Source organism: Lissotriton vulgaris, chromosome 8, assembly GCF_964263255.1.
Source record: "Lissotriton vulgaris chromosome 8, aLisVul1.2, whole genome shotgun sequence".
Taxonomy (NCBI): Eukaryota; Metazoa; Chordata; class Amphibia; order Caudata; family Salamandridae; genus Lissotriton; species Lissotriton vulgaris.
In genome coordinates, this window is record NC_141696.1 from 527047400 (window position 1) to 527072339 (window position 24940).

Consider the following 24940-nt stretch of genomic DNA (forward strand, 5'->3'; position numbering starts at 1 on the left):
CGTGAGCGAACTGCCGCTCTCAGAAAAGAACTTACTTGAAAGATCAGATCATCCCTCTCAAGTATATTTGATTAAAGTGGCTGAAGAATAAAAAGTGTAACATTGTTTGGTTACTACAAATACCACAAGGGCAAGTCATTTGTTCGAGGTTGATGTTAAAACCCAAAGGGAAACAAAGTGAGTATTTTAAAGTGCTGGCCCCGAGGCGAAAGAGCAAACTTCTCTCCCAACGACCTATGTTCTTTAGAAGATACTTGGATGGCATATAGGTTTGGGGGCTATTAGCGTCCACTAACGACATATACCTAGCAACAGTTGATTTTGGGAGCTCTGTAGCATATCTTGCATTATTATATGATTCATATAATGCGTCCATCAGGATCTTTTTATTTATTCCCGCGTGATCAGTTGGGTTTAGAAAAATGCATTCTTGGCTCACGCTACTTAAACTTTTTCTGACGCCGGCAAGCCAGGGTATGTTCCCTCCCTTGTCGGATTTAAGACAATTTACTATTATATCTCTCGTCAGGGTTGCTGCCAGGTTTTGCCAAACATTCAACCAGAATATGGCAGGACGCGACCTAATATAATCTTCTATGTAATACAAGTTTAATTCCTTATGACACACAAAGTTTGGGAGGGAGATTTAGGCCCCAAGAAATTTTCGGCAAAATCTATTTTCCTCTCTCTGTATTTTGCCACAGTTTGTAAAGCCCCAAAATTCTGCGCCATATGTGGCGGTGGGAATACATTGTGTTTTATAAATTGTGGTTATAGATAATACTACCTCAACTTGCTTTGGCTGTGGAAGACTCCAAATTTAATTGATAGCTTTTAATAATTTACTTTTCCATTGTCGGAACATACTAACCCTACGTATGGAAAAGTGCAAGTGCGTAATATTTGATTAGGCCCTGAGGTTATTGAGTTAAAACAATGCTAGTTTGGGCCCCTGGTCATTATATAGGATTTCTTAAAATTGGTACAAAAGTTCTAAATCAGGCAAAAAAGCTCCAAAACCCCTAACTAAAGTGTGTAGTGTGTTAGGGGGGGCGGCCGACTAGGACCGCATTGTCTGTGTATAATAGGGTGGGTAGTACGTTACCATTAATTCTCGGTACATCAGTAGTAAGTTCTGACAGTAAGTGGTGTAGTTTATTTATGTAAAAAATTAATAGGAGGGGGGCCAGTACGCACCCATGCCTGACCCCTCTGCCGATAGTAATATCCTTTGAAACCTCCCCCTCATTACTGATCGTTACCCGTGCCTTCAGGTCCCTGTGCAGATATGCAAAAAAATTAACTAGAGCCTCATCCAACCCATATTTAAAAGGACTGACCACAGATGTGACCTGATAACAAAGTCGAAGGCTGAGGTGAGGTCCATAAAGGCCAGGTAGATGGGCGACTTCCGGGCTATCGTGTATTTGGCAACAATCAAATTTAAATTAAGACATTGATCCACAGTTCCCAATTTGCTTCTAAAACCTAGCTGACACTTGTTTAAAAATATGTTCCCTTTCTGCCCGTGACCTCATTTTGTTAAACAGGATCCTCCCGAGAATCTTCAGTGTATTATCAATCAGGGAGATCGGTATGTAGCAGCTAGGGTTGGATCGATCTCCTTTTTTAAAAATAGGTACAATGATGCTGGTGGACCAAGTGGTCGGGATAAAAGTGCTTGTTAAATTATTAAAAACATTAAGTAAAAGAGGCACCCAGAATTCAGGTTTATACTTAATGAGATTGATGCAGAGCCAGTCAGGCCCAGAATCCTTATTACCTATGCGTTGGTGGATGGCTTCCTCAACTTCTGACACAGCTATAGAAATCTGGGTGGCAGCAAGGTTGTTTAAAAATTACTCGTTCTCGGGTAGGGCAGTGTAGATCTTGGAAAAGTGAGCTTCCCAGGCTTCGCTGGTTATATTGCGGCCTAATGAGGTCAGGGTGAGGCCCACAGACCTCATATCCTTAAATGCTGCCCAGAAACCATTTCCACCGAGTGTCGCGACACAGGCAAGATTATCCCAAAATTCTTTTAGGAGCTCATCTTTTCGTTGTCTAGCCACTTGTTTATAATGGGACCTCGAAGATTTGACAAGAGTTGCATCCCTTGGTGTTGCTATCAGAGCTGCTCAAAGTTCTCTATTTGCTCACGAGCAAGCACTATTGAACCATCTTGGCTTCTGGCTAGTGTTTGATGCAGACCTAAAGATCATTTGTTTAATACCAGCACACAGACACCTGAAAGCGCTAATGACCTCTGCGTTAGGGTCGCTTAATGACAAGCAGATATCAATGAGCAATGGATGGGCTTTTATCATGTTGGGAACCAGATTTTTGTTAGCAACACCTTTCCAAACCACTCTTAGTTTGTCAGTCGAGGCCGCTAAATTGCTTGCCCCAGGCTCTTTGGCAAGACTAGGTCTGGGGCCGAATCTAATTGTTAAAATTGGATTATGATCACCCTGCAAGGTGGATAGGACCTCTGCCTTTAAGAAAATGTCTTCTAGTGAAGCAGATATGAAAACATAATCAATTGTTGAAGCACATCCGCGACCCCTATAAATGGGTATAGGGCAATTATTATCTTGGTATACAGCCACAATTTCAATCACATTCAGTGGATAACAATTAGACAAGTGGTCTAACTGTTCCCTCCCCCTTTTATAGGAACATTCATGGGCCAAGGGTAAAGTGGCGATTCCATTGTCCCTTGGAATCCTGGAGTTAAAGTCACCACCAAGACAAATTCCAGCTAAGTTATGGTACACATTTTCATTCTGTACGTTTGCAATAAAATCAAAAAAATGAATAAAATTCATGTTTGGTAAAAGTTACAAAATCATTATTATAAAACTTAATAAAACAGATTGAAGCCCCCTGTGTGTAAATTAAGGCTTGAAAATTGTCGTTTGTGGCGAGAGACTTTACGCTACCACCTGATGAGATGTTTAGCCAAATAGAAAGTCCGCCAGAAGGGCGGCCTACTCTAGGGTCTGGTACAATATTATTGAAACAGACGAAACCCTCCAAGAATTAATCCCTTGTAGACCAGGTTTCTTGGAACATAAGAATATTGTATTTTTGGACTATGTTGACCCAGTCTGTGGAACTTAGCTTTGAAGCCAGACCTGCAACATTCCAGCTCAGCACCTGCAGATATAGGGCTGTTTAGGGATAACAATGTACAAGAAATCAGACGGGGATCTGGTGCGGGTAGGCTTGGCTGGTGTTGGATTGGGCGACAGTCAATCCAGGCTGTCTAAATCAGGCAGGGCAGAGAACCTGTTAAGCATTGTGTGTGGAGCGATGGCAAAGGTATTAGGCACCGGGGGAGGCTTATAGTAAAAGCCTTGGGGCAGTGACCAAATGAGAGTTGGGAAGCTTTTATTTAATTCCTGTGTCATCAAGATCGATTTTACCAGCAGCGGTCGTCTAAAATTGATGACAACACAGTCTCCCTCAATGTTCTTTTGTGAGGGTCCTACCCACCTTACCCTTCGCATCATTATAATGTCACTAATATTTCCCACCCTAAACCCTTTATGTTTAGCAAGCCAATCAGTGCTTTTGTTCCACAGTTGGTCCCAAGTCTCAGTCTGATTTTTTCTTACAGGGTGGACATCTGCTAGGACTAAGACATAGGGACATGCTGCAGGTGGTAGATTAAGAACCTCTGCTGGTCTCAGGTGGCAGCCCGATATCTTGGGTTTCAATAATAGGGGTAGCACTCTGAGCGTTATGCCTTGGGGGGGCTATATTTGTGGAGTTAGTGGTGAGAACATCGTTAACTGAATGTGCATTGAGATTTGAGCTATTAGTACTATTAGTATGTCCTAAGCTTGATGAAATATTCTGAGAAGAGAGGGATTTAGACGTAGCATTTACCTTAAGTTTACTGCATGTTGCACAGGCACTTTTAAGGGGGGGTGTAGGATTCTAGATTTGCTGTTGTAGAATCGGGTTCACTATGCTAGAGGACTTTGAGCTCTGGACCTCCCCTGGCTTGGTTATAGGTTTAAGTGTGCTAATGAGTGTGTTTGATTTATTTGTCAATGATTCCAAGCGATCTAAACGCTTCCAAAGTGCAGTAAAGTTCTTATCCACAAGGTCTCTAATACGCTCATATATCATATCCGCTATGATGTCAATTGAAATGACACCAAGTCTAATACAAGTTGTGGTAGCTGCTGTATACTCAGTTTGCGTATAGGTGTAATGGTTTAGTGGTTCTGATGAGGTTTAATCAACAGTGGCATCTGCTATGATGCTAGTAAGCTCCACATTTGCTGAGGTCCCGGGAGTCACCTAACTTTTAATCCATTAACTCAGGGCTTTACATTGTTGTTTTCGGTGAGGTGGCTGTTTCCTCTTTGCGCTAATTGGTTTAGCTGGTTTTATTTTCCTTTTTGCCCCTGTGATTACTGGGTTCGGGGAAGCATCCTTATTTGGGACTATTTCCTTAATGTAAGCCGCAACTAGATCATCCACAGAAACTTTGTTGTCCTTGTTGCTCTGGTTACTGTCCATATCATTTCATTTCAATCTTTATTCGGTTTAAAAAACCTTTTAAGATACAATACATTAAAATCACAATACATCATTATAATACATAGTAAATAGCAGCAGTGGGTAAAAAAAATTTATCACCACATCTTATTTGTGCAAAATTACGCAAAAGTCATCCACACCGGAGTTGACTAATTCCTGGTCGGTCCCCTTTCTGTAAGGAACACTAACTAGATATACACATAGTTAAAATAATAAATTAAATATCTGTTATGTTTAAAAAGTGATATACACCATAACAATAAGACAGGCAGTATTATACTAACAGACAGTCAATAACATGGTAAAATAGCCCCTTTATATTTAAGTTCTCTGATTTTTCTTTTTCCTAATCAAGGCAACACATAGGAAAAAACGACTTAGGCTAAACACAATCGGTTGTGCAGTATCGCCTTTAAATATTCTTAAACCAACCTTGGTTTGTCTAAGGCCTAGCCTATTACAAATCGGCTTGAGCCATTTTTTCCTTGCTTTAAGGTATGCTGGGCATATAAATAAAACATGGGACTCATCTTCTTTCACCCCCATTTCACATAACTCACATATGCTAGAGCCCGCAACCCCAGTCAACCCCTTATTACAATTCCAGCCAGTTGTTCTATCTTTTAATGGCAAAATACCATAGCGGAATTTTAGGTATAGGCTTTTAGCCAATGGAGGGTGGATTTCGTCCATGAAGGGCTCTAATTGCATGTTCATTTTAGTTTCGAAAATTTTTGAAGTTAGAGTCCCTGTTCTGGGATTTGTAAGCACTGAGTCTCTAATATAGTCCCAGTACCTTTGCTTCAGGATGTGTTTTGAACCATTTGTAAGGGAATCGGGGTCAAACCAGAAGTCGCTTAACCCTAACTTTTCGAACCATTTTTTGACGTACTCTAGCCATGGTAAAAACGTGATGTTCTTTATTGCCAATATCTCTTGTAAAGCTTCTCTATAGACAGCCAGCTCCTCCGTGGACCATAAACGGACCCAATAGAGTAGCGGGCGAAGAGAAGCATAATCATCAGTACGCCTAAAGTTAAGGTCCCATAATATGGGTGTCATTGGAGTTGACCCAGGTATCCCTAAGAGTTTCCTAATGAAGGAATTTTCCCTCACTCGGAAAGTATCCTTTAAAGCATAAGCCCAAAGGTCCGCGCCATAAAGTGAAGAAGATTGCGCTTTATATTTAAATAGTTCAATAGCTGGTGAGACTGCTTTGTAATGGCTATTCCTATGTTTCCTTAGGATTGGTGCCTGATTTTGGGTTAGCCTTAGTTTTGAATTCTCCAATTGCGTTTTCCATGTGATGTCACTGTCTAAAATAATACCCAGGTATTTAAAATTAGGGACTTCTTCAATAGGTTCGTTATTTATTTTAAAAACCTTATTGAAACCTTTATGGGGGTTGATTGTCATGATTTTGGTTTTTGAGGAGTTAATTTCTAATTCCTTATCATGACAATACAAACTGAATGTATTTAAAAGATTTTGGAGCCCCCTAGGTGTCTGAGAAATTAAAATTGTATCGTCTGCGAATAATAGTGCCGGAACGGCTTGCCCACTCAATTTGGGAGAGTCATGCTCGCAGCCCAAAAGAGTATCAGGGATGTCATTGACATATAGGGAAAATAAGGTGGGTGCCATTACGCACCCTTGCCTTACCCCCTTTGCTATTTTTATTTTCTCAGTGACTTCTCCATTCGGTCCCCATCTTACACGTGCATAATTGTTCTCATGGAGTCTAATTAAAATTTGAAGGATATTTCCAGGGACACCCATTTTGTTTAATGTTTTCCAAAGGGCTGCCCTAGGGACCATATCGAAAGCTGCCTTCAAATCAACAAAAGCCACGTATATGTGGGAACTCCTTATAATGGTATATTTCCAGACTAAACATAAGAATCTAAAAACCTGGTCAACGGTACTTATCTTACATCTAAAACCTGCCTGATATTTTGTAAAAATAGAGTGCTCTTCAATCCAGGAGGTAAGCCGACCAAGAACCTGTCGTGCAAAGATTTTTTGTAACACGTCAATAAGGCTGATAGGCCGGTAATGCGAGGGATTTGACCTATCACCCTTCTTGTCCATATCCCAACTACCTCCCTGAGTTGGTGCATGACCAGTGGTGTTTAAATGATAGTTGGTGAAAGAGGAGGGCCAATACAATCCTCATACCCTTCCCCTGCTGAGGGAGTGGTACGAGGTGCTGCCAGACCCAGGGACAGACACCTCTCTATTAAGTCGATCTCTGTCGATACAATGTTGACTGCTCTTTGTAGCATGCTGTCTATCGAGGTGGTCGAACGAGGGCATATTGTGGTGGAACGTTTCCCAATATCGTGATGATTTTAGCTCTCACCTCACCACAATTTGCTGGGAGACGCTTCTCAGAGGGGGGCCCCAGCCCAATCTTGTCTGTTCTCGGACCGGCGCAGAAGGGCCCGCCCTTGGCCCGGGCTTTGCCTGCACACGTCTGCGCTGCGGGAGCCCCTGGATGATTTTGAGGGCACCTCCTGGCGCACAGGCAACGCTGGTGGCAGCGCGACAGCACTGGGGACCGCAAAGAACACTAGGGAGTGTGGCCCTATACTCCCGTTGCTCACATTCTGCACTCCGCCTCTGCCTCCCAGTACAACAAACAGCCACAGGGCGACCCACGCTGAGGGAGCCCCTAGACGATATTGAGGGCACCTCCTGGCGCACAGGCAACGCTGGTGGCAGCGCAATGGTGCTGGGAGCTGCAAAGGACACAGGGGAATGTGGTCCTACACTCCCCTTGCTCACGCTCTTCACTCCGCCTCTGCCTCCCAGTACAACAAACAGTTGCAGTTGCATCATAATCCGGCGGTCAGAACCGCAGATCACCTGTCGGTCAGTCCCCAAACTGAGATGGTGTTGTACGGATGTTTTCCGACTGACATTGTAATGAGACTCTCAGTGTAGGAGACTGTTAGGCCATTAATTTCCCAAAAAGTCACTCAGGAGATCTGAAAGTAGTGGAAGACCCGAAGTTGACCAGGCGAGGCAAACAAGCACTGCTGGAACAGAGAGGAGAAACTGACGGTCTGAAGAAGGTGGTGCCAAAACAAGGCTCCTGCAGAACCTAAAGTGGATGGGGAGCTAACTGCAGATAAACACCCACCAATCCAGATGCAGGAAATAAAGAGTTGCTCCATCCAGCTGTGACCTCGAGTCCAGGTTGCCACCTGAGGCAAGTGTAAAAGGACTTGTGAAAAAGATTGTAGCCTCATACCTGTGCCTCACTAAAAGCATGTTAACTCTTAAAAAAGTAAACTGTGGTTGCATTTATGTCTCCTACAATATTCAATTTCTAAAGAAGACCTGCACTACAATTCTAGGTTGTAGAATGGGGGAAGCATAGAAGATGTGGGAAATTGAAGAAAGAAGATCACAGTATAAAGTTGTTTTAATACAGTCACTTTTTCCAATCCCTAATTTATTCTTCCTTCTATTCTTTGAAGGAAAGACCGTAAAGTGAAAACTACTACCGTGGAGAGCAAGACCATCCTATGATATTATTCTGTAATACTTGAAGAAAAAGGATCTAAGCAATATCTAATAAATCTTCTTTCTTAAGGAATTTCTGTGAACTAAAGCACTTCAATGAACCACTTACACCTACTTCCTTGTTTTATTCCTTTTCTGAACTACCAACAGTTGTAAGTCCCTGAGTTTAATGGTTTTTATGATCTTTTGTCCTACTCCTAGTGAGAATTCCGTTTAATCTCCCTCCCATAGAGATTGCTCTCTCATGCACCTCCCAGAGTTCATGTTAGGCATGTCATCCTCAGGGTGGTCTTTCCCCGGACTTTCTGCCTTCTGCCTCTCTTTTTTAGTGATTTTTTTTGTTGGGCTTGGGACTCTGAGCACTTTACAAGCTGCTGACCAAAGCCTAGGGCCTGTTCTTCAAATGCAACTAGTGGTCTGCAGCATTGATTGTGCCACCCAAACCTGTCTCAGGCCTGCCACTGCAGGGGCCCATGTATTCAATGTACTGCCATGTCAACTTGCCATTTCACACTTCTTGCCAGGCCTTAAACTCCCCTTTCATTACATATAAGTCACTCATAACATAGGCCCTAAGTAACTCTAAGGGCAGACTGCTATGTAAGTAAAAGGAAGGACATGTACTTTTATGTTTGGCATTTCCTGGTTGTGACAAACATCCTATTAATTTTTCACTAATGTGAGGCTTACCGCTCTCGTAGGTTAGTATTGGAAATTCCTTAATACACTTTTAAGCTGTAGTTCTTGATCAGATATGAGTGACGTTTTCATTTTTCATATCTTTTGAATGGTAATGATAACTCCTCCTTACTTGTAAAGTTGGATTTAACATTACTGTGTTAGAAATGCCACTTTTAGAAAGTGGATATTTCCCTGCACTTACTGCACTATGTGCCTGAAACCTGTCACCAATACACATCTGGGATGGATGACAGCTACATTTTGTAGATTCACAAACACAGGAATGTGAGGCTCATCTGCATTCTGATGGGTCTGCCTGGACATGGAGAAATGGCAGGGGCTGACACACATCAATAGGTAGTGTCTTATCCACACACAAAGCACTGACTAACCCCCTCCCCCACAGATAGCCTGGCAGACAGGACTGGGTTGAAAGGGATCCTTGTGTATGTCATAGAGCTGCTTTAAAGTCACCTACATCAAGGCAGTTTTGGGTATAAGAACTGGGGCCATCATTTATAAGAGGCCTGCAACTCCATAGCATCACTGTTCATGATGATCTGGTGATGCTGGTCTATCAATCATATCTATGAAGTGACGCAAAGCCACTCTGCGTGGTTTTGCATGGCCTCGTAGATATGGAGTAAGACAAGGCAATACATAGCGCTGCCATGCCTTACTCCACATCAAGGAGGCATTCCATGGGCGTTGTGATGGGTTTTCCCACACAACACCCATGGATTTTGACACAGTCAGAGATGTACAAGGATCTGTAAACCTGAGAATCCATCAAAACGGTGCGCCTCTATGTACGTTTATTTCTCCTGACAGCCTGTCACCAATACACATCTGGGATGGATGACAGCTACATTTTGTAGATTCACAAACACAGGAATGTGAGGCTCATCTGCATTCTGATGGGTCTGCCTGGACATGGAGAAATGGCAGGGGTTGACACACACCAATAGGTAGTGTCTTGTCCACACACAAAGCACTGACTAACTCCCTCCCCCACAGATAGCCTGGCAGACAGGACTGGGTTGAAAGGGATCCTTGTGTATGTCGTAGAGCTGCTTTAAAGTCACCTACATCAAGGCAGTTTTGGGTATAAGAACTGGGGCCATCATTTATAAGAGACCTGCAACTCCATAGCATCACTGTTCATGATGATCTGGTGACGCTGGTCTATCAATCATATCTATGAAGTGACGCAAAGCCGCTCTGCGTGGTTTTGCATGACCTCGTAGATATGGAGTAAGACAAGGCAATACATAGCGCTGCCATGCCTTACTCCACATCAAGGAGGCGTTCCATGGGCGTTGTGGTGGGTTTTCCCACACAACACCCATGGATTTTGACACAGTCAGAGATGTACCAGGATCTGTAAACCTGAGAATACATCAAAATGGTGCGCCTCTATGTACGTTTATTTCTCCTTGGTTTTTTTCTCTTTCTATGTGTGCTGCATGCTACAGCATGCACAGAAAGAGGAAAATGGCTCCATTGATTGATTTTGTGAAGAAAGGTGTACCTCGTCTTTCAGAGCAATATAGATTTCATTTGGAATAGCATCCGGGCCTGATGCTTTCCCCTTTTTTAAGGTTTTAATTATTTGTATGACCCCCTCGATCGTAATCTGGTTACTCAGTTTCTCCTTCTCTACTGTGGATAACCTAGGAAGTCGGATATCATGAAGAAAGGTCTATAGCATATCTGGGGAGGGGTTTAAATCTTCAGAATATAAATCAGAATTTTTTTTTACAAATGCTTCCTCAATTTCCTCATCCTTATCTAAAACTCTCTTTGTAGTAGGTCATTTCAGGTTTATCACTGTATACCTGACCAGGTCTGATTTTGTTTTCCATGCCAGAAATTTTCCACATCCCTCTCCATAATCATGATGTGCAAGCCTGCTTACCTCCCATTTTTTTCTTGTTTATTGCTTCTAAGAAGTCTATAAGCTCACTTTTGGCCAGGGAGAGCTGTTGCCGAAAGACCAGGTCAGTTGGTACTTGTTCTACTTTCAAAGATTTTTGGGCAATTTTCGCTTCTAATTTCCCAACTTCTTCTCTAGTTTTTTTATTATTTAAAACAGATTGGGAAATTAGTAATCCTCTAAGAAAGGCCTTATAAGTATCCCAAATAATATTAAGAGTTGCTGAATTATTATTAAAAACCAAAATTTCTGCTGTAGCACGTCTTAGTGTGTCCATAGTTACGGGATCAAGGAGAATGACCCGGTTCAGAGTCCATCTCCGGGGGTTAGCATGTTGTGGTATTATGATTTCTAATGAAATGGCCGAGTGGTCAGAGAGATGTTCAGGGAGGTGGATGATTTTATTTGTATCCCTACAGGTAATACGATCCACCAAAAAGAAATCAATTCTTGATTGATGGCCATGTTTTTTGTTATGGAGTGTATAATTACCCCCTACCAGCCCTGAATCATGTACTTTTTCTCTCCAGATGTCTATAAGGCCCCCCTCTGTCATTAGATGTTTAAGTGTTTTGCGAGTTTTTGGGGTAGCCCCTGCAGCTCTAGTGGATGTGGTGTCTTTTAAGGGATTTAGTACCAAATTAAAGTCACCTCCTATTATGATTTGGTAATTTACATCAGTCAGTTGGAGAAATAAGGATTGGAGATGGGACGGATCGTCAACGTTTGGTCCATAGTAGCTGGCAAAAGTTATCCAGGTTGCTCTGATCTTAGCCCTAACCACTACCCATCTGCCATGGGAATATGCCACTACTTTTTCAATGATAACCCAATTGCTTTTCTTAAAGAGAATAGCTACACCTTTTATCGGTGCCTTTTGCATGAGAAAAAACAATGCTCAATCCATTTATGGTTTTTAAGTATCCCTGCCCACTCTTCTTTAAGGAGGTGCGATTCTTGGATTAAGATTATGTTGTGGCTAGTAAAACGCAAATATTCTAAAATTTCCCTTCTTCTAGCTGGAAACCTGAGCCCGTTTACGTTCCAGGATAGAATCCTTAACCCTTGAAAACTAGCCATGGATTACAAGAAGCAGATTCATGTACGGGCTCTTATGCCCAAGTATCTCATGTTTCCTGAGCACCCTTTTTAAAAATGAGGACATTTTTTTTAGTTTTTTTCCGGAAATGCACCCCCAACCAGTGAATCTATTTTTATTTATGTTTTGGTGCAAACCCTTAAAACCTCCCCCCCCACTTCCCTCCCTGGGGAAACCTCCCTCTTCTCTAGAGGCGTACTAGACTCCTCTTTCCTTTGGGCTCTCCTCTCCTCAAGCCGAGCAGGAAAAACTTATTATAACTTATATATTAAGTTGACGAGCTTTTAATCTGTGAAATCCAGGAGCAGACTTCTTCCGGATCCTTAAAGTGGAACATTTTATTCTTCCACATTACCTTCAGGGAGGCAGGGAATTGGAGTTTAGCAGTCGCGCCTAAGCTCTTCAGCGCCAGAATCTGCTTACCCAAATTCCCACTGCCTATCCTGAGTGGTCCGTGAAATGTGCGATCTAATATGAAAAGACCAGTTCAATTTAGCATATTCCCCCTTTTTTAACCCCTGTGATTGAATGTAATCTTTTATTGAATATTTTTAAAAATTACTAGTATTTTCTTGCCATTTTGTTTCCTGGTCGTCTGTTAAAGGGGTCACAGTGAACTCGCTGGATGTCATCTTGTAGGGTCGCTTTCTCAATTTAAGGGTGTATATCGCTTAGGAGATCTATTATGAAAGATCTTATGACCCCATTTTTTAGATCTTCCGGGATATTTAGAATCCTAATGTTATTCCTCCTGGCGTTGTTTTCGGCACTCTCCAGCTTGTCGGCAAGGAGTTTGTCTTTCAATTTTATTTTCTTAATCTCCCCCGGTATTTTCTGCCACTTGCTTTGTGAGACCCTCCACTTTCTCTTCCATTACATCTACTCTCTCCATAACCTCATTTATTTTGGCTTCTAAAGTCTCACAGGTCTCATGGATCTTGAGTTGATTTGCCTCAGAGATTCTAAATTTTTCTCTCATCTCTGTGATTAAACTTAGGAGCAAGTTCTCTGTCTTGGTAGTAGACCCTGAGTCTTGCTTTGGGTACTCGCCCCCTTGATTTTGGACTCGAGGTCTAGCTTGTGGGCTGTTTAAATTGAGGGCTTGGGGAGCATCAGAGGGGAGAGAGGTGGTAACAATTTTGGTGCTGGTGGACTTCTGCACTGCCCCCAGGTTTTGATTACTCTGTAGTACAATCTCATAATTTTCTAGTCCTGCTAGGACGGAGAAGCTGTTTTCCAAAGATGTTGTGTTTTCAGATCGCTCTTCAGCCTCCAAATCTCTACTTGCACTCATTCTTTCAGGAGATTTTACATTCAGGCTAGTGACGTCTAGAGTTGCCTGTATATTTTGAGTTTCAACCTGTACCTTGAAATAAGTACGAAGAGAGGGAGTAACACGAGTACTTGCAGTGCTGACTCGTTTAATCTGTTTTCTGTTACCAACTCTAACAGATTTATACGCCTACGTGGGGGTCACTTTTTCTGCTTGTATGGCTCCAGGAATATTTACTCCTTGAATGCTCTCTATTGGAGACAAAACTTACCCCCAAATGCCTTTACTTCTAAGAGTGTATCTATTGACAGTGTTAGATTTTAACAGGTCTTTGCCCCCCCACCCTTTTAAATCTGCAGATTCTAAAAATTCTGTGTGACTCTGTGCTTTTACTTTTGCTTTTTCCTGTAATGATATAGAAGCTTCAGACTTACAATCACCCACCTTGATGTTTCTTGTAGCAGAGCTGCAGCTCTCTTTCAATGCTTCTTCCTTCTCGGTTGCATCTGGGGGAGGATTTCATCTCTTAGAGTGCTGTATTTTAGATTAATTCTAACTCTTGCTTCCCCCACAGAGCCTCCCAGCGTTAGAGGGCTTCCTGCCTTTGGGAAACTGATCCTAGCCGCCGCCTGATAACTTCTCGCAATCCCCAAAGCTGCCTTCCACCAAATTCCGCTTTGCAGCGGCAGTTCAACGATCCCAGGCGGCACCGCTACCAGATCCGACCAGCAAAGTGCCCAGGCACCAGGGGGACAGACCCGACCAGAGCGAGGAGCCGGGAGCCGAGAGACCGAGAACCGCGAGTTCCAAAAGTGCCCCGGGCTGGATGAGAAGCCGCCAAACCAAAAGACTACCCCGGAGCCACAAACGCAGAGAAGCCAGAAACTGGGACCGCCCCCTGGAGTGAGCCGTGAGACACGAGCCTTCAGAGACCAAATCAAGTGAGCAGGGAAGGTAAGCACCTGTGAGAGCCCAGAGGGCTCTGAGAACTGCAAAGGGCGTGGGTGGAGGGGGGATGAAGAGGTTACCCCCTACATTCTAACCGTGTGTCAAAAAAAGTTCATTTTACTGATTTAGACGCTCGTCATTCGTTCTGCTCCTGCAAGCTGGAGAGCGAGAGGCCCGCGACCGCTCAGCAACTTCTGACGGCCGCCATGTTCCCCCCACCAGGCTGCAGCAATCTTGGAGATCTAAAGCTAAGGACCACACAGTCGCCTGAGGTGGGTTTATTGGATTTACCCACCCATGGGACTCGGCGTACCATCATACATTTGTGGAATAAAAGATCCCTAATGCCTGTCCTGACACTCAGCAGATGTAGTGCTTTATTTCTTAGCATGGACCAATGCTCCCGTGCGCCCTGAAGCAAGCACTGGGACGTTAGTCAGAACATCTGTATAGGGAGTGGCTTCTGGAGGTATGTGTGGTCACCACGCCTCACCCTCCCTCGTAGCAGCTGTTCACTTACTGATGCACCCTGGGGGCTGAAGTACTCACCCAGGGTGTAAATGCGCCTAAATTGCAGCACCCGACCTCTGCCCAGCAGAATGAAGTGCAGTATACTCCCACCAAAATCAACAAGAGTCTGAGGTGAGCAGGAATGTCCAAAAGAAAAGGGTCTCCACACCGCGGGGGAGAGGCAGCGCTTTATGCGGGGTCACCACGCCTCCCCCTCACTCATGGCAGCTGTTCACTTACTGATGCAGCCTGGGGGCTGAAGTCCTCACCCAGGGTGTAAATGTGACTGAATTGCAACGTCCGACCTCCGCCCAACAGAATGAGCTGCAGTATACTCCCACCAAATTCAACACGAGTCTGAGGTGAGCAGGAATGTCCGACAGAAAAGGGTCTCCATGCTGCAGGGGGAGAGGCAGCACTTTATGCGCGGTCACCACGCCTCCCCCTCACTCACGTCAGCTGTTCACTTACTGATGTACCCTGGGGGCTGAAGTCCTCACCCAGGGTGTAAATGCACCTGAATTACAGCGTCCGACCTCCGCCCAGCAAAATGACTGCAGTATACTCCCACCAAAATCAACACGAGTCTGAGGTTAGCATGAATGCCCGAAAGAAAAAGGCAAATTAAATATATCAATTGGGTTTGAGCCAATGTTACCATGTTTACGGGAGACAGCACAGCACATGCACTTTAGCATTGGTTAGCAGTGGTAAAGTGTTCAGAGTCCTAAAGCCAACAAAAACCAGGTCAGAAAAAGAGGAGGAGGAAGGCAAAATGTTTGGTGTGACCCTTCAGATAGGGCATTTTCCAGCAGTGTGCACCTGTCATGTTCTTTCATTTGCGGCTGTCATAGGTAAATCTTATTTGTTGCCTATCACCTCCATTGAGTTCCAGCATTTATATCCACTGGAAATTACAATTTATTGCCTGATGTAGAAAAAAATAATTAGTGGATGCAAACTCTGAAGTTCACAATATCACAAGGGCTTTTTTTGCAATGCATCACAACACTTTTCTGAGTTGGAAAAATCGTTCTGACGTGCAAGGGGCTTTTGGGAGCTTGCCCAAAATCACAAATAGGAGAGTGGTATTCAAATGTTGAAAGGTATGTATCAATAAATGTGCCTATGCAAACCATAGATCACATACTGACACCTCAAAGGGAGTGATACTTCTTTTGCAAAAAGGAAGCTGTCCGTGCTGGGGAATCGTGTCAGGTTGCCTCTGGTGGAGTCGGTGTTCTAGGGAAATACTGCATGAGCCCCCATTCTCCTAGTATGATCCCAAGTGGAAACATTTTTAAAATCAGCACCTATATCTTTACCGGGTGCAGGCTGCTTTAAAAAATATATTTCCCTTCTGGGAAGTCAGTTGCAAGAATGATGTTCTGCTGTTCCTGGCAGACCACCATCCGTTTATTTGCAGCTGTTCACAGGTGGTCATAACTGTTACCTGCATAATTACCAATTTTAGGCACGTCATTTTGCAACTCTCTCTCTGAATGGGCATCATTTTGGAAAGTAAGCAATTAGTAAATAGAAACAATTTAAGTCCAGCTAGGGCCTAAACTAAGCCATTTAAACTGAGTTGATCCCACTACCTCTGGAGAAGAAATGGGGGCTTTAAAAAACCCCTACAAAGTCCTGCATTGTCTCCCAAATGGCAGGAGCGACTGCTTATATAGGACATATTGGATAAGCGACAGGATTGCTGTGTCTGCCTCTCTAGATTATTTTCAACTTCTCATCAGTTAATTGCTTTCCTGCTGTCATTCATATCCTGCTATCTTTATAGGGAGACCTGCTCTTTCTCCCAAAGATGTGTTCATTGGTATCTTCCACTGATGACACCATGTCCTTTCACTGTTGCACATTTATCCAGCTTGATGCTGTGGTCAACGGGTGCATCAATTCCCTGGAATTTGCTCATATCTTTTTGGGGTTTCAACTGGAGTTGTTGACTGCTTTCAGAAAGAACCTGCTCTATAATTTTAGGATAAAACGTCATGAACATACCCCGCACCCCTTTATGGTGATAATACCTAAAGTACTAGCAAAACTCTGCTGTACTATCAGGGTGTTCCTATCTCCTTGCGCTGGAGGTCGCGTAACTAGTTAGAAGATTGATAGCTCTTTCTCGATTCTGTGGGTGGTGGTGCATGGCCGTTTTTAGTTGGCGGAGTGATTTGTTTGGTTAATTCCAATAACGAATGCGACTCCTCCATGCTAACTAGTTACGCGACACCCAGCGGAAGGGGATAGGAACACCCTGACAGTACAGCAGAGTGTCGCTAGTAATTTAGGTATTCTCACCATTAAGAGGTGTATGTTCATGACCTTTTATCCTAAATATATAGAGCAGATTCTTTGTGGAAAAAAAGTTGTGAGTGGAGGGCAACCTGCGTGTTTTCCCTCTAAACCCTTGTTTGTGACGGACTGCTTTCAGCAGTCAAAACTCTCTAAGTGGAACACAACAAACCTGCGGGGTTTTCCTGGATCTCATAATTGAGATGGGGCTAGTAACTTCAGTAAATGGCCCCTTCAGAACAATCTAATCAAGGCATTAGCTTGAAGGAGGTTTCAAAGGTTTGTGGACAAAAAAATCCAGCCTACAACCTGGGTCTTTTTCAGAGATTGGCAGATGGGCTACTTCATCAGAACATAAAGGCATATTTAGGAGCCCTGTTGCATCACTCTTGCATGACGCAACCTAGTGCAAGAGGGACGCAACTCAAAAATGAGATTTATAAAGCCACACAAGACCACCTTGCATGCCCCTGAATGGCTTCTCGGGTAAAGCAAAGCAGTGCAAATCACAGTGTTGCCTTACTCTGCACCAGGGAGGCATTCCATGGGCATTGCGTGTGTGTTCCTATGCATGGTTTTTGATGCATTCCAAGGTTTACCTGAACTGGTAAACCTGGGAATGCGCCAAAATAGTAGCCTCCCCAGGTGAGGCATAATGAGGATAAATTCTTTATTTAATCCCATTACTTCCTCTTTCTATGTATGCAGCATTCTACAGCACATATCGAAAGAGGTATTTGCCTCTCAGGATTGTTTATGTGCAAGAAGGTACCCCTTCCCGCACAAACACAACCCGGCATGCATCACAGGAACCCTTGTGCAAGGGTGCTTGCATCAGCGCTGGGCAGCAGAAATGGCTCCAGCACAGGGACAAGGACAGGAATGCATTATATTATTTTAAATAAGGCACATTCCTGCCTTTTTTGCCTGTGACGCAGCGCAACAAGGTGGCTTGCTGCGCTGCGCCACATTCTCATAAATGTGCCCCACAGAGTGTGTCCCATCTGCCACATTCCAAGAGCCATAGGCTTTAGCGCACCTGTAATATGTCGGGTGACATATCTGCCCGTTGTGAATGAGTAGACCATCACTGAAAGCCCAAATAAGGCCCTATTGCCCACATGCATCAAACTGAATTGCATTTGCAAACGGTGCGAATCGCAAAATTCGGCCGTTTGCGAATGCAATTCATTGATTTGGGATGCATTAAGCTTTTCTGCTTTTTTCGCAATTTTAGAAATCGCAATTATGTTGCAATTTCTAAAAGTGCGATTGCATTAAAGAAATCGCAATTTGAGATTTCTTAAATGCAATGCATGATAATTTCAAAATTGCGAATTCGCAATTTGGAGGAGGTAAATTAGCATGAAGTTGGACTTCATGCTAATTTACCGAAAACTTTCAAACATGCATTAAATTGCATTTTTGGAAGTTGCATTTTACACACACACATGTCCTTGAGACATGTGTGTGTGTAAATTGCACTTAAGTTTAATTTCAGGGGTGCAGGGAGGGGTTCTATGGACACCCCCTGCACCCTTGAAATTGCATTTTCAATTTGCGATTCGCAAATTTAAAATCGCAAATTGTGAATGCCTTCCCATTGATTCCTATGGACCTCTTGGCCCATAGGAATCAATGGGAATAGGATTCCTTAATTGTGATTCGCAAATTGAGAATCGCAATTAAGGAAAAATAAGAAATTGCAAAAATATTTGCGAAATGTTGATGCATTGCCGTTTGCGAATTCTTAATTGCGATTCCTTAATTTTCGCAATTAAGGATTCACAAACGGCAACATTGATGCATGTGGCCGTATGTCTCCTCATGTCTAATAACGTTACAGTCTATTTGTGTTTCATGCTATTGAAGGCCATGTGTGAGCTCCTTATTCTACTTCATCCATGTTCCCTTCTAGTTTGCCTTGTATTTTCAAACGTGAAATAAGCAAGAATTGTCTATTCTGCTTTCTTATTTGGTTTCTATTCTTTAGGTTTCTTAGGCAAAGATTTGTCTACTTGACTAGCATAGTTTTGCATCAAATTAACGGAAGTTAGCTTGATTATTAATTTGCACCATAGGTCAGGCTTTGCTGTAAAGTAGCTTAACTAATTAGTGACATAAATCATATATGATTTTTCGACAAGAATTGATGCCCAGCAGAACTAGCCTGAGGAGTATTTAGGCAAAGAAATCGGCTCCCAGTTGTCGACAATCAATAATTTATTGAACAGTCTGAGATCGCCAGAACTCTCATTAATGAAATATTTAACCTTGTGTCTCCAAAGAGATCTCTTGAATTAAATGGCTTTCGAATAAGACCCATAAACAGAAGCAAAGCTATACATTTTGCAACGGGTGCAGTGGCGCTGGAGCCAAGGAGTCTGAGGTACCCACTGCACCACAATTATAGATAATTTTTGCTACCACAAAAGTGGATGGGGCCAATTTCCCTTTCTTGCATTTAAGCCTATAGCACCTATAGCACTTTTGCTATGCCCGTGAAGCTAAAACAAAGGACGATTAATAAACATATTTTTATATATTGTAATTCGACACATCATAGAGTTGGGTCTTAAAAATTGTAGCAGATATTTGACTCTGTGTTTTTACAAAATCCCCATTCTTTGGAAAATAAATCTGCCCAAGTCGTTTGTTTCCATGCATTGTTCTGTGAAGAGGAGAATTTGCGCGGGTGTGATGGAAATGCGTTTTAGAACTTCAGACTTCCTTTTAGCTTTTTTATCCCACCCAGGAAATAGTTTTCGTGGTAAAGAAATCACTTCCCCTTCACTCCTATCAAACACGGGCGCCTGGAGCACGTTTCAACCCAATTTAAACACTTATTGAAGCCTTTTTGGGATTTATATTCACACAATGGGGAAATGTATAAATCTCAAAATAAAACAGGTATGTTCACTAACTTCTTAGCGTCAAACCTCTGGCACTCCCCCAATAATATCCTTGGTCCCACAACCAACCCTAAATTCACTACTGTGGAAAATCTGCCATAATTGAACTTTTCCCTGATAGTAAATCCCATATGCAGTCAGAAGTTTCAGTGAATCAGATTTTCCATTTGAAACCCCAGTTGGCTTTTTTTCTACATCTAAATGTCTTAATATTTTTCAAGTTAATTCTAATGCGGTTTGCACTAGGCAAGTCACTGGTGGCACATATGGACCCAAAAACCTATATCTGAAGTTCACCATATTTATCAGGTGCCGACCAAGATAGATTGATGGCAGGCCTGGTGCATCTTAAATCAAAGTGAGCATTAGCCCTAGAGTACCACATTGATGATGCATGAAATTACTGCAAACGTTGTATCGGTGTATGTGCAGTGCTCCAGCAGCTAAAAATGCTATTGTGTCTGGAGTGCTGAAAACCTTTATCCTGGTCCGTGGAGGTAGTGGGAGGAAGTTCGTTACTGCTTTTCAAATTACTCACTTTTGATATAATCGATAACATGTGTAAAAGTAATTGTCACTCATTACAGTATGTATTGTAATAGAAACAGCAGCAAGCCACCACTAGAATCCAAGATGGTTGGTAGATGTTCCATGGAGCTCCCTCAGCATACCATCTCCAAGACCCCCTCCCTAGGAACCACCATTCCAGACCACAGACAGATTTACTAGCATGATTAGGTCATCTGCCTTCTGTGCTTCTAGGGACAGGTCAGCTTATTTGGAAGGCTGTCTCACTAATGGAGCCTGGGTGGGTAGAGATGGGTTAAGCTGTCCTAGATGGAGAGGATGGCTAACATGGTAAGGGATGGAGCCCCGACTCTGCCTGGTCCAACAGCCTGAGCCATTATCAGTGAATTACGTCCTTGGCCTGTTGGACCATGTAGCCTGGAGGTGTCAAATGATGGAAGGCTACTGCCCTGGATGGAGTTCCTAGCAGGAACACTTCTCAGGAAAGTGGCGTATCGGGCCATGATGTGGGAAACTTAGTGGGCAGCAAGGCCATGATACTCTTACCGTGGCGAAATTTAAATGATTTCCTCTACAAAAACTACATAAAAAGCCTGAAAAATATGCAAAAGTGGGCAAAATAAAGCAAAAAGCTAATCCAGCAATGCATGCCATTTTTTGCAAGAAATATGCTTTTGCACTCATTTCTGGATGCAAAGATACATTTTGGGCAAAAAAACACAATTGCAGATGACACAAACAACAACAGATTTTGTTCTGTTCATGTGTGTTGTTCCCGTGCCCTTGCAATAGGATTTTTACATAATTTACATGATGTGACATAATGGCATAATTTCAAGTGCATAATAAATGTAATGTAAAATTCCAGAAATTATGTTATATAATGTCGGTTTAAACACAATTTGCCCTAGGCTAATGTCCATTTGATGGATTTGTAGATGTGAGAGCAGGCAGGCAGACCCCATCAATTGAAAATAGTACCGCTATCCTACTTCCTCTCTACACTGATCTTCTAGAGGCCGCCCTATTGTATCTGAGACTGATCTATAAAGACTTCATGGCAACACCTCTTCAGGCCAGAAGACAATCTAGTAGAAAACAGCAAAAAAATCCATAAACAATGGATCATAAGAACCTAGTCAGGGAGAAATTGTGGGTTCGCCAAATTTGGGTGAACCTCAACTATCACTAGGAAAGAGAAAATTCCTTTTCTCCAGTCCCCTCTATCACCCAGGGTTGGGACTTCCCCTTGCTTGAATACTGACTTGTCCAAGAACTCATGGAGTTTTCAAAGAACTGAGACTCTTTGATGACATTATTATGTCCAATGTTTATGTCAATCTCGGCACCTTCAAGGTATAAATATGCCCACACTTGCTATAGCAAACACAGAGTGGTTTGGAGCAGTTCCACTATCTACTTGGCCGACGCATCCTGCTACAGCAAGTGCCAATAACTGGCGCATCCCTGCTGATATGCAGGGATGGCCAGGTATTGTAAATCTGCCCCCTTATCTTTATTTCCTTGAAACTTGTTCTGCAAGACTTACAACAAAATGTCGGATAGCGCCTCTGAGACCAGTAGACCTACAAGAACCAGTGGAACTGCAGTAAATGCATACCAACCGGGTTTAGATGTTACAGGTTTCCGACAAGACGACGGGGATGCTATAATCATCCCGGAAAACGTAAACATAGAAAATGGCCTATCAGCAAGAGGTGGTAGGGTAATTTTTGTCATAGAGGCACATGAATATTGGCAGACAGAGGTACTTCTATATCATCCAGCGGAATACGTTCCTTTAGAAGACATTAAAATTCCACTAAGCTCTGGTTTAAAGGTGCCCTACAACATCAAAATGACATTACCAGGCTCCGTCCACAAGGTAGACCAGGAGCAACATGGCTGGTACTAGCGAGCTATACACCACATTATGCCATAGAACAAATGACAGGTCCAGAACTATTAGCTCAGCTAAAACAATTAATCAAAATACATAGACAATTGGTACAATATGTCATGCGGACACTAAAAGTCCAACCTGCTATCAGAATTCCACAACAAACCCTTCATCAAGGGAACACAAACAAAATTACACCACAGACTATACAATCAGTCATTGGTAAATTACCCACAAAAAGGGAACAAATTCCATTCTGGTTAGCTCAAAAAATTACTCAGATCGAGGCAGTATTTCCCGATAGTACACCTCATGAGAAACACATGATTCTAACAATCTGTTTACCAATGGGGATCGCACCACACCTAGAGGACTGTGACACTTGGGGTACAGTCTTTGCTGCAATCTACACCAAAACACATGGTGTTCCGTCCATGGCGGTAATACCAGATGAGAAAAACAAAGGAAGACTGGGCTGTTCCTGGAGGGTCAGAAGGTCACCAAGGTGTAGAAGGGAGTGCTCATTGGAGAACTACCCCAGGGTATCCATTATGTTGGATATAATGGCCTCACACACCCTTGCGGGTGTCATGCTTCATCATAGGCAATGCTCCTCGTTGGGCAGGTGGTGCAATTCCCAACGGGCAACACCTCTAGGAGGGGCTCTTTGGGGGAGATCTTTTTATCCAACTGCCTATGGGTGAAGTGCGGGTGTGGGGCCAGGACAGTGTAGACGGTGTAAGTGAAAATAAAATGAAGCAAGAGGTACCAGAAAACAATTTTATTCAGGTGGTCCTTTGCCTCAATTAAAATAAGGGTTAGTCTGTGCTCGCAGGAACTTATGTTTCCATGTACGAGACAGTACTATGATGTGGAAGGTGTGGTCAGCATGTTTCTCGCTATTCGTCTATTGACATGCGATTCTTCAGGACCTAAAATGAAGCAGAACTACTGTCTACCAAACATGATCTACATGAGTATCAGTGTCACATAACATACATTTGTACTACCTGTTTAACACTCTCTCCTGCCTAATACTCAGAGTCTATGTGTGTCAACAGTACCCAGCGGGTCAGACATCAGGGGTGAAGTCACTGTAGTTTAGGTTCAACCGCCTGTGTCTGTGCTAGCTCGCCTACCCCCCGGCGTCGGGTCCGGATAGTAATACTAGATGCCCTGAAACAGATTCAAAATGAATACGGGGTAGAGCCTGCTTTAAATCTCGGTATGAAGTTACTGAAGAATTTCAAACAGGTCCCAGCTATAATATTAGCCAAAATTAAAAGTGAAGCAGCATCAGTGGCAATCCGCCAAAAACTAAAAGAACTTGATGTAACTGAGCAACCATACAAACTGGCCAGAATAATAGAAAAATCCTATGAAGAACTAGGCAGAAATAGTTTGGGAGGGAAACCAGTAAAACCCGAACTGACAGAAAATCCTGAAAAAGTTTTTATCAAAAACACACTCACTACTCCTAAAAAGAAGTGGGAAAATACACTTCCTAAAGAGAAGCATTTACAATCCAGAGGAAGGTCTCCTCAAAAGGAGCCCTCTGAATAAAGGTATAACCTGAGAAATCGGGATAATTTAAGAAAACATGGTTGATATCAAGATACTGATACAAGTTACTCTTGTACCTTTCAGACTTCCTCGCAGAAATCCGAAAGAAGAGGACGATCTGAACACAAAGAAGAACGCGTGAAGTCCAAGGACGATCAACACGTTCCAAAAAATAAGAATCAAGAACGGAGCGTAGGCCCAGACAATGCTGGACAGCGCAGCCGAGGTTACCATAGCTCACAAGATCCTGAAGGATCATCTGAGACAGTGGACCTGAATGAATGCATTCAGGTTGAAACTGCAGATACCAGGGTTAGAGTACCACATAAGTTATATGAAGTAACACTCCGAATAGAGGGGGACATAACTAAGAAAATAAAAGCACTCTTTTGCGAAAAACTATCTAAGGATTATGACATTCTTCTGGCTGAAAAAGACTGCCACCTGAATTTGTCAGGGAGTGCCCACATGGCGAAGAGATCATTATGCAAGCCTTCTCAAATCATACTCCTATTCATAAAAAATACACCTATGCCAGAAAATGGGCTGTGGCCCAGGCTTCAGCATTATATAAAAATAATGTGGGATGGGATGAGGATTCTCCTCACCATAAGAGCCAGTTAAAAAATCAACCAACTGCTCAGAAGCAGTATTCAGTTAAACAATCTAAAAAGCAGACCAGGGAGATCCTAGATCAACTTGAATACCAAGGGGGATTGAAGCATGCACCTCGTCCATGAACAATACTTTGTTTCCTGTCTCCAAACCAGACAATACATATTGTCTAGTTTTGGATTACAGACATTTAAATTCCTGTTGCAAAACCTTTGCAGTACAAAATGCACACAGTGAAGCACTGATGAATAACATTGTGCGCAAAAAAAATATAAAACAACGTTAGATATTTCAAACAGTTTCTTCTGTCAAAACATTGCACCTGAAAGTAGGTATTTGACCGCTTTCTCGATAATGGGGACACAACAACACTTTTGTCGTCTCCCACAGGGATTCAAGAACAGTCCTGTGTTATTTTCAGCCAGAGTAACAGAGTTACTGCAAACATATGATGATGAGGCATTATCTTATATCAATGACATCTATCTTACAGATGATGACTTGGACAGACACTTGACCAGGGAGAACACCATAATACTTGGCTTCGCCTCAAAAGGGTACAAATTCAACTTTGAAAAATCAA